This window comes from Haemaphysalis longicornis, unplaced genomic scaffold (assembly GCF_048455015.1).
Source record: "Haemaphysalis longicornis isolate Haplotype H1 unplaced genomic scaffold, Haemaphysalis longicornis Haplotype H1 scaffold_28, whole genome shotgun sequence".
In the NCBI taxonomy this organism is placed as follows: Eukaryota; Metazoa; Arthropoda; class Arachnida; order Ixodida; family Ixodidae; genus Haemaphysalis; species Haemaphysalis longicornis.
Genome location: NW_027526329.1, coordinates 700892 through 718399, shown reverse-complemented (window position 1 = coordinate 718399; position 17508 = coordinate 700892).

Here is a 17508-nt window from a genome sequence, read left to right as displayed (position 1 = left end):
TCAGGAAGGACCCCCATGTCGTTGATGACATGGCCCAAAAACTTGAGTTCCTCGTACGCGAAGCGGCACTTTTCAGGCTTCATTGTTAACCCAGACTTGCGAATAGTCTCTAGTACAGACTCCTACCCTGCAGCTTGTTCGTCGAATGTTCGGGCGAATACCTCAATGCCGTCGAGGTATACGTGACAGGTGTGCCACTTCAGGCCATCTAGCATGTTGTCCATGACTCTTTGGAACATTGCTGGTGCAGGGAACAGCCCAAGCGGCATCACCTTGAACTTGCAAAGGCCTGTCCAGAGTTGAGAATGGAGTCTTCTCTCAGACTTTCTCGTCCACTTCTAATTGCTAGTAGCCAGTCTTCAGATCCATGGATGAGAAGCCCATCGCGTGGCAAAGGCGGTCGGGGGCGTCGTCTATTTGTGGCAGGGGGTACACGTCCTTTTTGGTGATTTGGTTCAGTCGTCGGTAGTGAAAGCAAAACATCAATGTGCTGTCTTTTTTCTTCACGAATACGACCGCCGCCGCCCAGGGGCTTTTCGATTGCTGTATAAGGTCGTCGCTGAGCATGTCTTCCAGTTCTGTCTGAATGGCTTGCCGCTCGTCCGAAGAAACGATGTAGGGTGACTGTGGGGTAGGTCGGGCTCCATCTTCGGTTATTTTTCAACCCTTCGCCAGAGGTGCTTGACGTAATTTTGAGTTCGACGAAAAACACATGCTGTGGCGACCCTGCAAAACCAATTATTTGTTCCGTTCTTCTTGCGGTAACGCCGGGTAACCACTATCAGATGACCTGCTTCTTCCGTTCCCTCGAGGAATGCAATTGTAGCGCCCTTGTTGATATGCTGGTAGTCTTCTGTAAAGTTAGTAAAAAAATAAGATTCGCGTTGCCTAAAGTGAACAATGACTTTTTCGACAAAGGCACTGCGGTCCAGAAGTAACCCTTGGTTGCACTATACGATAGCGTGAACGTCAGGAGCAGCATCTTCACAGAATACGATGATCATAGGTTTTGCGCCGCGTGGCAGGTTGTCATGATATTCGGCGGTCCTTACAGCATTATGGTGTTCGTGGTTCGGTTCCTTCGTGATTGAGTGATCGGAAGAAAAAGTTATAGCCTTTGTTATTTTATCAATTATTGCACCGTTGTCCATCAAAACGTCCATTCTGAGAATTACGTCGCGAGAGCAATTAGGAAAAATGACGGACGCACCAGGCTACGTCGTGCCGTCTATTGTGTCGCGCGATGTGCCCTTTCCAGTAGGTTTTACAACATTGGCACCTCTGGTGCGTATGTGTGGATCGTCCGATCTGGTCGTAACTTTCTTCAGCTTAGACGTGAATGATCCGCTCATCAGTGAATAGATGGCTCCCGTGTCTATGAGGGCGACACATAGAAACCGTCGATAAAACAATATACTTCGGACGCCGCCGTCCTCGAATTCCGGAAGCTTTGGGGCGTCGTAACTCCCCTTGTTCGTGTTTACGGTCAGGAAATATTCGGCATCGTTGTTGACGTCTTCTCTCCAATAGTTTCGGTCATTTAGGGTAAGCGTCGCACCATGTGGCGTTCGCCGTGCTTGGAAGTCACGTCAGGGTTAGATAAGATCGTCAGGCTGAGGGCACGTCCTGAATCACGGTGCGGTGTTCGGGGAGTCCTTGCTTCGTTGGAGGATTTTCGTTTTTCCACCATTGGGTAACCTCACCTCCCCAAGTGGCTGTTTTTATTTTACACCACCTGGGCTGGGGGCCCGTTCACGTGAAAAGTCAGCATTGCTACGGTGGTTCGGCGACTGCTATGGGTAAGGTGACGGCGAACGGTTCAGAGTGGGAGAGAGTGGGAGACGGCGAACGGGAGAGAGTGGGCATGGAAGTGCAGCAACGATGCGCATCTACAGCAACCCTTTTGCTTTTGTTGGGCAGATTTTGACCTTCCTTGCCTCGTGGGAAATTCTTCCACCCTCGGCTATGACACTGCAGCCAACTGCGCAACTCGGCGGCATAGGCTTCCAGGCGTTGCATTCTGCCGTAAACACTCCGGACTGCCAAGCGCAGCAACTGTTTTTGTGGAACCACTTCCCAGCCCACTGCGCACCGCCGTCATCCAAAGTGACGGACGCATCACCGCAGCACTACTTAAGCAGCTGGGACCCGAGGAGCGCCTTCAGTGGGCATGGAAGTGCAGCAACGATCCGCATCTACAGCAACCCTTTTGCTTTTGTTGTGCAGGTGGGTTCTGCTCCTTCCCTTTATAGCAAAAGATCAAACAATGTTTGCTTGCTGCTACTCCCATGCCTTTGTGTAGTGACAAGCGAATGTGTTCATGTTGTAAAACTGCTAATCATGTCTGGCGATAACACCGGCCCCCCAAAAGATATTCCTGACAAAAACTACAACGAGCTGCTTTATCTTATTAAGTCATTGGATAACAAAATAGATGTAAAGCACGATGAACTGATGGAGTCTGTCAATGAAGTGAAATAGGCGCAATCATCCCTTGGGCAACTGATTACAGATCTTGCTAATAGGATCTCAAAGGTTGAAAAACATGTCAGCTGCCCCGAAGGGCTGCCCACGCAAAACTATCAACCACAAGTAATGGGGCTGAACCAACGGCTAGATGACTTTGAAGATCGTTCACGAAGGGGGAATTTAATATTTCATGTCCTTGCGGACAGCTCTTCCGGGACGTGAGCACAACCAGAAAAAAAAGTTCGTGAACTTCTGAATTCCATACTGAACTTAAACTTGACTATTAACGACGACCGAATATCTCCCGCCCACAGGTTAGGCAGGTTCATTCCTGGTAAATGTCGGCCAATTATTGTTAAGCTCTCCTTATCCAACTTAAGAAGCAGCATCTTTAATTAAAAAAAGCTGAAAAAGTGTGACTTGGTCGTGAACGAAGATTTTTGTAGTGCAACGAGGAGCCTGCGAAAGGAGTTGTACGAGTTCGGAAAGGATAGTGGCCAGCAGTTTACCATTCGCTATAACAAGCTCTACCTCAACAAAAAGTGCTACGTCTACTCTCCTGCTACTGATAGCATATGCGAAATGGAAACGAACAAGCCAAGGCAGGTCGATGATACGTCCGGGGCTTCATATACCGTGATATCCTAACATCTGAACCGCGCCTAAAAAACAACGACAAGAACCTGTCAGTCTTATTTTCAAATGGGCGCGGCGTCACTAACAAGCGCGATGCCTTGTCTTCCCGTTTTGATGACTGCGCTGCAGACATAGCAGCCCTAACGGAAACTTGGTTGTCAAATGAAACGGCAAACTCGGAATTGTATTGTTGCGATAAAAATGATATTGTATACCCAGATGATCGTTGTAATCCACCTGGTGGCGGTGTATTGATCGCTGTAGCCCATTGTCTCACTTCTAGTTTGGTGATAACAAATTCGTTCTTAGATATTATCTGTGTTTCGATACACTTAAACAATCAAAACACCCTGTTTTGCGCCTGTTATCGTCCGCCGAATGCTACATCTGAGTGTTGTGACGAAATACATGATGTCCTTAACAACCTGGTCTTGAAATTTCCGCATACGCAGTAGTTCTTGCTCGGGGACTTTAACTTCCCCAAAATAAACTGGTCGGTGCCCTGCTCTGCTCCCAGTAATCGATCAGGAGATAGTACTACATTTTTTAACGTGTGTCTCGACTTCAATTTGACTCAGCTAGTTGACAAATTAACCAGAGTGGGTCCGACGTCCGCTAACATACTAGATCTGGTCTTGACAAATGCTCCAGATCTTGTGCGAGACCTAATTTTCCTTCCTTATTTAAGCGATCATTGTTTCATTCATTTTACCTTAGAAGCCCAGGTTTTGCGCCGGCTCACACACCGCAAAACAATCAGAAAGTACGCCAAAAAAGACTAAGCGTCAATTACTACAGAACTCGAATCTTTTATCGATACCTACATAATAGGCTTTTTGATCGCACGGTTGAACACAATTGGCACTTGTTTAAAGAAAAAGTTATGTTTTTGATTACCAATATATTCCTTTAGTTGTTATATCTGGCAAGCAACGCTCCCTTTGGTTTACATCTGATCTAAAACGACTGCAAAATTGAAAGAAACGCTCATTTCGTGTAGCCAAACGCAAAAATGATGCATCCCGCTAGTTCGCTCACAAAAATATTTCCGCCGCTTATCGTGCAGCCATACAAAAAGCAAAGGACGTCTTTTTTAGAAAAACTCTCCCCTCGCTGCTCCAAAGTAACCCAAAAAAGTTTTAGAAGACAATTAGACCTAATAAAAAACAAGTTATATCTCTTAGATATGCTGACAACCAGTTCATGCGCAGTGACGAATGTTGTCGCGTTCTGAATCAAGTATTCGCCAAGTCGTTTTCGAATTGTCCGTCTGATGTTGTGCCGCAAGTATGTGATTGCAACTTTTTTGCTATGGGTCCTATTGCAGTTGATCCTGTTGGAATTATGAAGCTGATTCGTAACCTTATGCCTTCTTCCAATTGTGGCATAGACGAAATTAATTCCAAGTTTATAAAAAACAGCGAAGTTTATTCTTCAATAATCCTGTCACACATTTTTTTCAATCCTTTCAGTGCTGTGCTGTTCCAATTGATTGGAAGGTGGGGAAGGTCGTCCCTGTGTTCAAATCCGGTATCCAAAGCTCTCCTTTAAATTACCGGCCAATATCACTATCTTCTGTTTCCTGCAAACTTCTGGAGCACGTCATTTATTCTAACCTTGTATCATTCCTCGATTCCAACTCCTTTTTCAGCCCATTTCAACATGGCTTTCGGAAAAATTACTTATCCGAAACTCAGCTTCTAACATTCACACACGACACTGCCTCAGCTCTGGATTATGGTTCATCTGTAGATTGCATCTTTGTAGATTTTCAAAAAGCGTTTGACAAAGTGTCTCATCACTTATTACTTCTTAAGCTCAATGCCCTAAATATTGACCCTAATATGTTTAAGTGGATAGAATGCTTTTTGATCAATCGCACCCAATTCGTGACTACTAATGAATGCAATTCTACCCCTACTGATGTTAAGTATGGTGTGCCTCAGGGTTCCGTGTTAGGTCCTCTGCTGTTTTTAATATTTATTCACGACCTTCCAAATGGTATAAATTCCTCCATGAAATTGTTCACTGAAGATTGCGTAATTTATCGCGAAATTCATGACCAAATGGACAACATGAATTTACAAGCCGACCTCGAAACCGTATTGAAATGGTGCATGAAATGGCACATGACACTTAACACAAACAAATGCGAAAGCATGACCATAACGCTCAAACGTTATTCCCAGCAGCCCTTTACTTACAAAATTACCGGAACCATTCTCGAATACGTTACATCATACAAGTATCTTGCTGTTCATATCAGCAATGACTTAACATGGCACACACACATTAATTATGTCTGCAGCAGCGCAAACCGTTCCTTAGGATATATTCGCCGTAATTTCTCTCATGCTCCATGCTCCCTTAGGTTAACACTTTATCGAACACTAATTCGCCCTAAACTAGAGTATGCCTCGGCAATCTGGGGCCCTGCACGACAAAACTTAATTTCTCTTACAGAATCCGTGCAAAACCGCTCAGCTCGATTTATACTTTCCGACTACTCCCGTACCTCTAGTGTTTCACTAATGAAAAATAAGCTGGTTCTACCAAGTTTACACAATCGCAGAAAAATTGCACGACTTTCTCTGTTTCACAAAATCTTTTTCCATAACCCATCTATGAGGCGCAACCTTTTCTATCGGCCCACGTACATATCATCCCGCATCGACCATCCGTTCAAGGTTGCTGTTCCATTTGGCTGCACCAACGCATTCTCCGATTCATTTCTCCCCAAAACGTCTGAGGAATGGAACCACCTTCCCCACCAAATTGTGTCCATTGAAGATCCTCTATCATTCAAGAATGTACTTTCTGTGCATGTAATGCAGTAACCTCGTTTCCGGAAATATTACCGTGTTTACATGCTGCCTGTACTTCTGCACGGTTACCTGTTTTCACGCACTGTACCCCCCCCCCCTCTGTAACGCCGTAATGGCCCTGAGGGTACTCTAATAAATAAATAAATAAATAAATAAATAAACTGGCTGGGCCACGGTTGGTTTGTGATAAATGCTTGTCGATCTCCCGTGGTCGCTGGCCAAGCATAGGGCGAAGTCCGCCGAAAAAGAAACCACGCAGTCTGAGTCTCTTGTATGGGCAGTGACGATAGATGTGGTCGTCCGCTCCACAGTGGCGGCACAGCGGACGATTATTGGAAGTTCATCATGCGACCGTATTTCTCGCCGTGTGGTTTTTGACTACAGGAGTCGGAGCAGGCGACCGTGGGAGGCAGTACAGCGGGGCCTCTTGACGACGTGACGAAACACGTCAGGGTCGTCGAACAGCCGCGGAGTGGGGCATAGCTTCTGACTCGCATGGTGCATCGGCCGGCGTCAAAGTCCCCAAAGCGTCTTGAACTTCTTACCGGATAGCGTCAATCAAACAAGCAACTTCGGGTTGTGCAGTCGCCGGAGGAAGTTTCCGTAGGTCTTCCCGAACGACTTCGTGTATTGTTTCCTGTAAATCTTTCCTCGCAAATCCCGGGGCATTGACGGGGTTCTCCAAACGAGCGTTGGGTGGTCGATCGCACTGCCTCGTACGCATGTCGAGGGCCATCGCAATCATGGAAGCTTCGGTCACGAATTCAGCCATTGTTTTGGGGGGTTGCGATTGAGTCCAGCTCCGAGCTCGTGTTTAACGCCCCGCATTAGAAAGTGCAGTTTCTTCTCGTCTGCCATTTCGGGGTCAGCGTGTCATAACAGCATCTTGATCTCTTCAACGAACACTGCAACACCTTTGTTGGGGTGTCCGATCCGCGTCTGCTACATTAGTTCAGCGCCTTCTTTAGGCACGGCAGCTGTAAACGTTTTCAAAAATTCCATTTTCAGCATACTCCATGACGTCAGCGAGGTTTCGTTATTTTCGAAACAGACTCGACCAGAGTCTTTGAGGTAGAACAACACTTCTCTCAGGTATTCTCCGCCATCAAATCGGTTGAAAATACAAACTCGCTCCAGCTTCTTCAGTCACTCTTCCTGGTCTTCACCACAGGATCCAAAGAATGATGGGGGCTCCGGAGGTTGCATTAGAATGACGGGAGGTTTGGCTTGGTTGCCCATGGTTCTGGACCAGACGTCTTCCTTTTTCACATTCTCCTCTAGTAGACCGAGCTTGGCTGGGAGGCCTTTGCTATCGGCGGCGTGTACGCGTGGGGCTTGCTTGGCGACCTGGACAGGGTTTAGAGTGCATGTATGCCGCACTTCCACGAGATGTCACGAAGCCGAAAATCACACAGTCATCGTGAAGGAAAAACACGTTTATTAGAGGACCTTGTTGCCCCCTAACGACTCGAAAAATACAGAGGTGACGAAGCAAAATTCAACAAAGGGACGTTCGCGGAACTGTGTCGAGGAATAGAATGCTGTGGCGTCTGCTCTGCGGGTATTTGTCTTTGAGCGCAGGTGCTACCATCGAATTACATCGAGAACATTACACATCAAGCAAGATCATTCTAGGCTGGTGACGTTACTTCGAAACACTCCCCCTATCAAAAGAGACAAGAAGTGCTGTACAAAAAGTAGTTAACACGCACTTACTCGGCCTGCAGATAACTCGTCCCGGCGCAGCCGGGCGGTAAAAGCAAGAACATATCTAAACAAATCCAAAGCATGGCTTGCGGCAATATTTTAAAAGGCAAAAGCTAGCTATGAGTGTTAGAAGACATGATTGCATTTATCAGCAGAGAGGGCATTTGGAGTCGTTCTCCGCCTCTGGAACCTCTTCCACGTTGCACGCTCCTGACTTGCGGTGCATATTCTCTATTACTTTCTTTATTAATTCTTTGACAGGTAAACTAAACTGAACATTTTCGTCATCACCAGACTGACCGGTCCTGTGTGTTATTTTCTTTACAACCATCAATGCGGAAATAGGGAAAAAATTTGAGTGCCCTTTGGCACGAAGCGGGCAGAGCAGTCATGATGCACCTTAATAATTCGTTCGTTGTAACTAAGAAAGAGAGCGTTGATTCTGTAGTTGCGGCATCAAGACTAGATATGCAAACCTAACCGTACGAACGCCGTATTCGCACTCCTGCGTAAGAGTGAGAATGTGCACGACCCTCCCTATAGTCAGCATGCAACTTAGAAAATTGGCGCTGTTAGCCCACAGTGAGTGTGGTTTTCAGAAGAGTTCCCCTGGCCGCGACATGTCTTAGCTCTGAAAAAACGGGAAGCTTTGACTGACTACCAGTAGGTGCCAGCCTCATCGACTACGACGGCGCGGTCACCGCTCACCTAATGCGTGGGGCCAGGCAGGCTAGCACATAAACCTCTCCACGATAACAGGAGCCTACATGTGGCTGGACGGCTACATCACCGTGGAGTAAATTATTAAATCTCGTGAGGCTTGGGGACGGGTGCAAAAAGTCCCCCGACGCCAGATTCAGATACCCATTTCGGGAATGTTTTCTTGTATATACACTGAGATCCGGTAGTTCAACCGCGTTTTTCTCATCTTTTTAAGAAGTCAGAATATTATTATATACATTATCAATATTATAATATAATAGAAAACAGAAAACAAAATGGAAGTGAGAGTTTAAAGGATACGGGACACTGTAAAAAACTGATCGTAATCGGGTTGCATACATTACATCCATATAAACCAACATTCGATGTATATCACCGCAACAGAAAAGTGAATTACTTATTTTCTTTACTCCGGGAGTGTAATTTTTGACAACGTTCCGGCCAACTTTGCTCAGCCATTTAAAAACATGTATAGGCAAACCTGCAACACCTCCTCCTTACCCATCTACAAAAGAAGGAATGCTGCACCGAGCACGGCATTTCTTGGGCAGGAAAAACTTATTAAACGCCTACGGGACACAAAGACTCACTAGCGTGTGGCCCATATCCCATTCCCATAGCTCTTCTCAAGGCTCTCGCCTCTATCCTTTCGCCAGTGCTTGGGTTTATGGTTAACAATTCCCTCAACACTGGCAGGTTTTCTTAATGCTCCAAAATTGCTAAAGTTGTACCACCTGCACAGAAATCCCCGTGCAAAACTGATGTTATAATTACCGATCAATTTAGCTAGTGTGCAATGCTCCAACGATTTCTGCATCTATCAATCATTTTCTTGTTACATCGAAAGTAAACAGGGAAATTATTCCAAATCAAGATTGGTTTACACGTAGTTTGACTACTACAAATTTTGTTGCCTTTATAGAACAGGCATCAATGTCAGCAATAAGGGATGCCAGCTTGACGTGGTATACTGTGACCTTAGCAAGGTGTTCATTGAGGTTGATCATTCGTTCCTCCGTAAAAAAATTTCCGCCTTTGACATTCCTGGTCCATTGCACACCATACTACAAGACTACCTTATTAGACGTCACTACTGTGTGCACTGTAACAGACAGCCCTCCAGCATGTACTCGGCCACAAGTTGTGTGTCGCGGTACTTTGTCCTGGGCCGCTTTCTTTTTCACTCTTTGTTCATGATGTCCAGACAGATATGCAGTACTTTTCCTTTTTGCAATATGTAAACGATAATAAAATATTCAGAGTAATAAACAATATATCAGACTCTTTGGTACTGCACTTTGAAATCGCCTTGTTTTCACTCATGTGCGACAAAATTAAGTTTATACTTCATGTGCAAAAAACAAAGTGGTGTCGTATTCCCACATAAGGAACTATATCTATTTCACCTATTGCGTATCTGAAGAATTACGTCGGGAGTGTATTATTAGCGGTTTGGGACATTTCTTTCAACCTAAGATCACTTTACAGCAGGTAATATTGAGACTGCTTATCGTTCTTTACAAACACTAGGTACTACTTGAATCCAAATAATTCAACTATCCAGACACAGTTCTTCAGGTCTGTACCACTATGTGTTGTACTTTATTAGAATATCTATCAATGGTAAGGAATGCAAGCTGTCGGTCGACCGTGGCGGCCATTGAGCGAGGGAAAACTAATTTTCTCTGGATATTACAACATAGGTACCTCACTGCCAAGGTCGTAGATAATACTGGTGTCGATTCCCGGTGTCCACTACTGTATCGACACCGGGTGTCGACACCGTAGTCGACATAGCCTGGTGTCCATTATGCGGCCGCAGGTCATCTGCTGTAGCTTCTGCGCGTGTTAGAAAGTCAAAACGTCCCGTGGTAGGGCGTGTTCAGGATGTAATGGCATGACTATGGTGGCGTCGACACCATGAACTACGAGTTTCATGAATTCTCGGGCTTAAGTACACAGCATGAGTTCTGACGGCAAATTTTCTTGCATTACGGTCCCCCCCCCCTTTTTTTTCTTTGGCCTCTGCTTCTGCGACTATGTGGGAGCAGGTCGTCTCCTGTAGCTTCAGTGAGGGTTATGAAGTCGACAAATGTTGTGGTAGAATGTGTGCGTGATGTAATGGCACGATCATGGTGGCGTCGACGCAATGAAATATGAATTCCGCATTTCCTGGCTGATGTACATACCCTGAGTTGTGAAGGCAAAGCTTCTTGGGTTACGTGTTCCCAGTCCCCGTATTTTGGTACAGTCCCTTCCTTTGCGTGAAATATGAAGTAGCCCTCCTGCTATTCCTCACCTTTAGGAGATGGGGGGTTTGGCTCTGGCAACACCAAATACTGTTATTGCTCTTGTCAACAAGCCTCACAACAACTCATGCAGTAGCAAACACCGTGCCGTGCGGAAACTGCAAATTTTGCATGTACATGCAGCAGTTTAATATTTTTGGGAAAATACGGCGCCGTGATGCCGTTCATCTGCCTTTGGTAGTCAACAGACTGCTTCTGTAGTCTGCGCAGTGCTTGACTGGACATGTTCAGTCCAGCTCGACACAGCTTCCCCTTGCTTACACTAGTCCTGCAGAAGCTGGATGACGCTATCCAGACCAGCATTGTACGAACGCTTCCGTCTGTTATATGGCACTGGCGGAGGGTCCTGAGGACTTGCAGATGTGCCTGCTGCCACTGTTGCACTCTGCGACGCGGGGGTGGTGTACTTTCTCCAATGGCCTCTGGGCCAGGACTTCCATCCTCGAGCACACAGCTGCAGCAGCTGTGTGCCTCAATGCGAACAGCACCCACGTCCGTGTCCTAGGGGGCTCTCCAACAACTTCGAACTGAATAAAAAAGCAGCAGCACAGAAAATATCTTTTTTTTTCATTTGCCCCTGTCTGAGGAACCATTGCATCTAACGTTTTTGTTTTTTATTTACAACCTCAAGCAGTAGACTTTGTACTTGATAGGGCCAAATAAATATCAAGTGCTTAATTGGCAGTCCAGTTTATATAGGTCGCGTTAAGTATAAAATGCCTGTACATGCCAAAAGCGTTTTGCCGAGATAATGCTGTTGCCCTTTCTATAGTTATCATTACGATACGGCATGTTTGCTTTTTCAAGGAAAATACGTTGTGCTTTGGACTTCGCATGTCTGCCACCTGAGAAGGTTAACACCATGCCAAAGATCACTACTAAGTTTTTGTGCTGGACTGAGCGCCTCAAATAGCTGATTTTTGACCTTCGAACTCTTCTATACAAGGCTGGGGTCGTTAACTCGCAGGCTGCCAAAAAAATTCATCTTGTCCACAAAGTGCATTCAGAAGCCACCGACCCTCTAGGGGCCTTGCTGATAGCCATCAAAATGTGAGAATGCCAGGCAGCACAACTATTTTAAGCACACAGTTAGCACAGTTTTTTCGAGTACAATTCGAGTGCATTCAGAGAGGAAAATTTTGCATTATGCTACAGCATGCACCTAATGAAACACAACTGTTTTTACATTCGCAAAAAAAAGTACACGATTAATTTCTTGAATTAATAACATCGCCTAGTGCCTCTTCGTTATCGCGCTCGCAAATTAACAGAATTAATCAGCCTCCCACTTTCAACACTGCGTTCAAGGAAACTCTAGCTAGCTAAAATGCAAATGAGAGATTTCACAAGAAGGACAATTTGATTAATTTCAGAAATGCATATTTGAGCCTACATTAGACATCCATCTCAATCGAATTGCAGTACGCCAGACGTGCTTCTGCAGGCGATAACCTGCCTACGGAACACAAGCGCTAAAAGCTCGGTTCGCTGCGCTCTTTTTGCAATCCTGCTGGTGTTTAGCTGGCACCCCTGTACTGCCGAAGAGCCTAGAACTCAGCATAAGCAAAGATGGCGTTCCTAATAGGCTTTTAAAGCTTGATGTATATATGTCGCCTGGTCCGGACAATATCCGCAACATGTTCTTACAGCATTATGCAGAATGGACTTTGAGGTATTCGCGTGTGTTGTTTTCAGGATCCCCACATGAAGGACAATTGCCGAGTGCCTAGAGAACCGCCAGGGTGAAGCCACTGCATAAGGCAGGACTCAAACATATGATGAGCAACTACCGTCCAATTTCTTTACCATCACCTTGCTGCACATTACTAGATTGCATTATACACCATCACATATCTGAATTTCCGTAAAAACATACTGTACTAACCAACTGTCAACTTGGGTTTCGGAAGCACTACTCTACCTGTACCCAGCTGGTGCAGACTGCGCATGACCTTGCTACATCAGTTAACAGCAATCAAGCTGATGTAATGTTTATGAATTTCTCAAAAGCCTTCATAGAGCCTCAAACCAAAAATTGCTTTTCAAAGTAGATACAATTTCTCGGAACACCCTATTACTTAAACGGATCTTGGAATACCTGTCAGACCGATAACAGCTTGTAAATTTATAAAAAACGGCAGTTCTTGTAGCATAGCCGTCAACTCTGGTATTCCCCAAGGCTCGGTGCTTGGCCCCAGCCTATTTCTGGTATATATTAATGATATAGTGGGCAATACTCATGTGCAGATGAAACTTTTTGCAGGTGATTGTGTAATTAACTCTGAAATAAGATGTATCGCAGATCAATTTCTTCTAAACAATGCTGTTTAAAAAGTTATCCCCTGGTGTGAACAATGCCAGATGGGGTGCACTTCGAAAAACTCTAGTCATGGGAATCCCCGAGAACAAATTTCTTCGTCTTTAATTACTCTGTGAGTTACAATCACCCTGACTGAAGAAACTCAATATAAGTACTTTGGTTTATGGATAGCCAATAATCCTAATTGGAATAAGCAGATTCATTCTTGATTGCTGCCGCGAACAAATGCTTTTCTTAATCAGGCGAGCGCTGAACTTTGCACTCCTAACGTTCGCTTACTTGCGTACAAATCAGTAGTTCTATCAGCATTACAATATAGCGTTGTTATTTAGGGTCCTTACACCCAGACCGACGTACGCAGACTCGACGTAAAAAACGTACACAAGAAGCTGTGCGGTACATATTTAACAAATTTGGGCACACTTCATTTACCGAGCTTCTAAGGCGAGCCGAGTTACCGTCGTTAGAACACTGGAACCTTTTGCCTCGACTGAAGTGTGTCTACCAAATAATCAAGGGGCATCATAATGTAGATGTTCCAAATGTGATTTCTTGTTTAGAGGGGTACGGTACCAGGCAAAGACACCAACTAACCGTCACTCCCTATAACACACGTACTAACGGCTATATGTATTTCTTTCCTAGAACCACTTTCGCTTGCAATATACTTCAGAATGCACAAGTTATACATCCTTTTCTATTTCTTTGAGTCCCACCTTAATAAGCATTGCAAAGCATATCCTCTCTTGTTGCTTTTATTTGTGTGTGAAAGTATTTGTCGCGACGTTTTGTAGCCGAGTAGAAACGGAACTGTTTCTCCTGTGTGGCATTGTACAATTATTGTGCACCATATATTCTTTTATTTCCTCTAACCCACCTGTAAAATCCCTATTAGGTATTGCAGTACTTTTTAAGAATTACATCAATAAATAAATAAAAACAAATAAATATATGAGTATAATCTTGCTCTAGATTCGGGGTACTGGTTCATGGTGGAGAACCTTCTGTTAGGTTAGTGCATGTTGCTTCGCGGGGTTTCCCTAGTTCTTGTATGGGGCCTTGCTCAGTGCCTGAATGTTTGTGAATACGTCTTCTTAGTTGATGCGCCACAGTCAAATTCGATTCTTTTGTTCCCATGCGGGAGCGGAGAAAGTGCCAGGTACGACGAGTTCCCAGGGTTCCGTCGAGTTCATTTCCAAACTCAGACCAGTTTGGTTGACTCAATTGACGAGCGCAAACTTCTTCGATCGTACGTCTGGCGATGCGTGTCTGGAGGTTGCGGTTTTTTGGGGTTTTCTCCATCATTTAAGGAGTCCGTTTCTGGCTTCCGAGATGTGGAAGAGGCGGGCATCGGTGGCTCGTTTATCCTTAGTTAACGCTAACGTTTTGGTGTGTTCGGAGGCTTCTGTGAGGAGCTGGGCGATCGATTCTTCCATATCGCCGATGCGATCGGCGGGGTAGTTTCGCGAAATTCTTTCTAGTCAGTCTGGTCGTGCAATTCGCTGCTGATTGTTTTTGCGGTGTGGGATCGCTGGCTAAGGTTTGTTCCATGGGTGACCGCATGGCATGGTTGATGTTATAAGTGAACGGTAGGTCACGGCAGGTGTCTTCTGAAACTGTGTTGCCGGTGCGGGGGGTGGTCCCGCAGGTATTGCAGAGGTGGAAGTTACTTCGTTGAACAGATTCTTGAAGCCAAGTTTCTTGCTGATTACTTCTCATATAGCCTCAAGCTGTGCGCAGAGCATTGAAGTCTCCAATGACAACGAGCTATGTCATTTGGTGCGTTGGCGTATGGGCTTTAGTATTCGGTCAATTCCATAGATGGATGAGGTGGGGAAGCTGTATTTATTTGTAATGTAAAGGCTGGTTATGGGCCTCCTGAGGGGCTGAATTCTGGTGAAGGTGTAGTCTATAGTGGCGGCAAGGAGTGTATGCTTGTGGCGTTTGTGAAACTTGGACTGGAATGGCCGGTCTTGATGTGGGGTTTGTCGTGTATGCGGTGTATCCTCGTAACACAATGTGTTCAGTGCCACCTTCTTGTTCGGCATTGATGTCAGGTGATTTTTTTCTGTAGAATGGGAGGAGTGAGGCTTGTTTGCTTAAGTACAATCGACAGTTCTCTTGCCATACAAATAACGAGACGGAGGCGTTGAGTCGGGCATAGGTGGCTTTGATGGTGTCAGGTGTCATCGTCGGATGGGAGAGTAGGGGTTGCGACCGCTGTTGGGTCTTAGAGAGCGGTGTGTTGTTTGGTCTTTTCATGGGCTCTGCCTTCTGTTCCTTCAACGGTGACGAGGCCTACGTCTAGGGCAGAAAAACGGCTGTTAATCTGGTTGCTCCTTTAATGTAAACGGCCTTCTTCGTCCTACACCTGAACAGGGAGGGAGCCTTGTATGTTAGCAGCGGTTGATGGTACGGGTGCTTGCGGTGCAGAGGGTGGTGCTGTGAACTCTTGACGGAGCGCCGCCAAGAGTTTAGTTTGAGTTAGTAGCTCAAGTATACGTCGTTTTTAGGTTAAAGGACACTTTTCTGTAACTTCAACATGTGGTGGTAGGAACGCGTTTTGTTTTTGAGGGTGTGGATGTGGGTGTCGGTAAGTGGTATGCGTGCAGGCGGGGGGAAATTAGTTTAGAGCAGTGGGCTTAGGGGTCACATCAGCAGCTCAGCTCACCTAGGTTTCGGTTGGGCGATGAACGTTCTGTGGTTGTTGAGGCTTAGACTGGGCTTTACTGTCAGGCGTACAGTCAGGCGTATTATCAAAGGTCTCCTGCTTGGCGCATGCTCATTCTCGGTTCCGGAAAGGTGGAAGAGGGCAGTGTTTTCTTCGGTAGCCCTTGCCTGCGCTGGGGTGATAGAAGACGCAGAGCTGGCAAGTAGCAGCACATACATGATCAGGCGTGAGGTTTTTGCTCTGCCACTAGTCGCCTATCACCTCATCAAGGTTAGGACAAGCGTCCTGTCTGTGTACAAGTTCACCACGCAGACAACAGCACTGCACAGCCTATCGATACGGGTGGGATCGCGGAAAGAGACCGCAGGCTTTGATGTAGGAAGGTAAATTGGAACCTTCAAAACTTACCACGGCAGAGGTGAAGGCGCTAAACATTCATGCTTGCAGTATACAGAGTCCATTGGATGCGTGAATGCAGAATAAAAAATCCGTGGTGGTGCCATGGTCCAATTTATGGATCAGTCAGCGGACTCTTTGGAAGTGGCTTTAGGTAGGGCACCATTTTGTCGGCTGTCGTACCCAGCTGTAGTGTATTATTTCAGAATGTGCCAAGGCGCAGTTTTTGTCGGGCATGCTCACGACAATTAGATTTTTCAACGCTTGCGGTTGTAGTAATACGTAGGCGTTGAACACGTGAACCGGCATTTTACAGCTGTTGTATCCTTTGGGCCATTTTTCGGACATTACAGGCAGCGAGCTACACGTAGTCCTTTGCGTCGTCGATTGATCACTTGATAGTCTTTGCCAGGCAGTCGAGGCATCGGTGTGCTTCTTGAAGTTGTTTTTTGAGCGCATGTCACTGGAAACAGGCATGTTGGCAGAGCTGCTTGTTTGAAATTTTGGAGGTCTCGCAGAATTTGCTTCGAGGGGCCTGGTGGCTGAATTGCGCGTCTGTGGAAAGTGTCAAACTCCGTCGCGTTTCTGCAGCTGTGTGCGTGGCGGATGGTGCATTGCTGATCTGCGCCGGGTGCATGGTTTCAGCTGGGTGTTGGTTCTACCGCGGTAGAATCGGCGCGGCGGCGGCTTCAGCCAGCGGTGCGGCAGTACGCGTAGCGGTGGCTGCTGGCGGGGTTCTTCCACTTTTAATTTGACCGAATATGTGTGCATATGTCGACATGGGTAATATCAACGTGACCGTCTTGGTACTAGGAAGCCACCGATAACTATCTAAGCGTTTGAAGTGTCATTGGACATCAACGAACGGTCGAAGAAGCGGGAGTCCATACATGGCAAGCCTGTTTCGCGCACCCCCTGATGGTCAGTTCCAATAGCTGATTAAAATAAAAATTCTAAACAAAGAGCTCTCACACAACGAATAATCATAATATAACGAGATTGCACGTCTAAGCTGTGTGTTTTGAGACCCAAAATGTTTTGCAAAAAATATTGTATAGTACATCAGCAGTCAGTTGTTTGCAGTTTGTTTCTGTTCAGTCCGTTGTAGGGGACCGGTGTGTATTTTCTTTGTCTCCCGAAGCCATCGTGAACGTGCTGAAGTGTTGACTGTTAATGCACACCGCGCCCATAACATGTGTTCTTTAATCGTATATTTTATTCTTTCAGCCAAGTGTAAAAAAGCGTTTTTTGCTCAAACCATGTTTCTTCCTCTCCTTCTTCGTTATTTTCATCTTCATCATCAACAACACCAGCAGCTTATTTAGGCCTACTGCAAGACGAAATGACCTCCAAGCACTTCTCTCCGGCGTGTCCTGCGCTGCTCCAGCGCATTCTTTGTGCTACCTGATGAGGTCGAAATTATTATTCTACTGGTACCCAGCGTGTGGGATG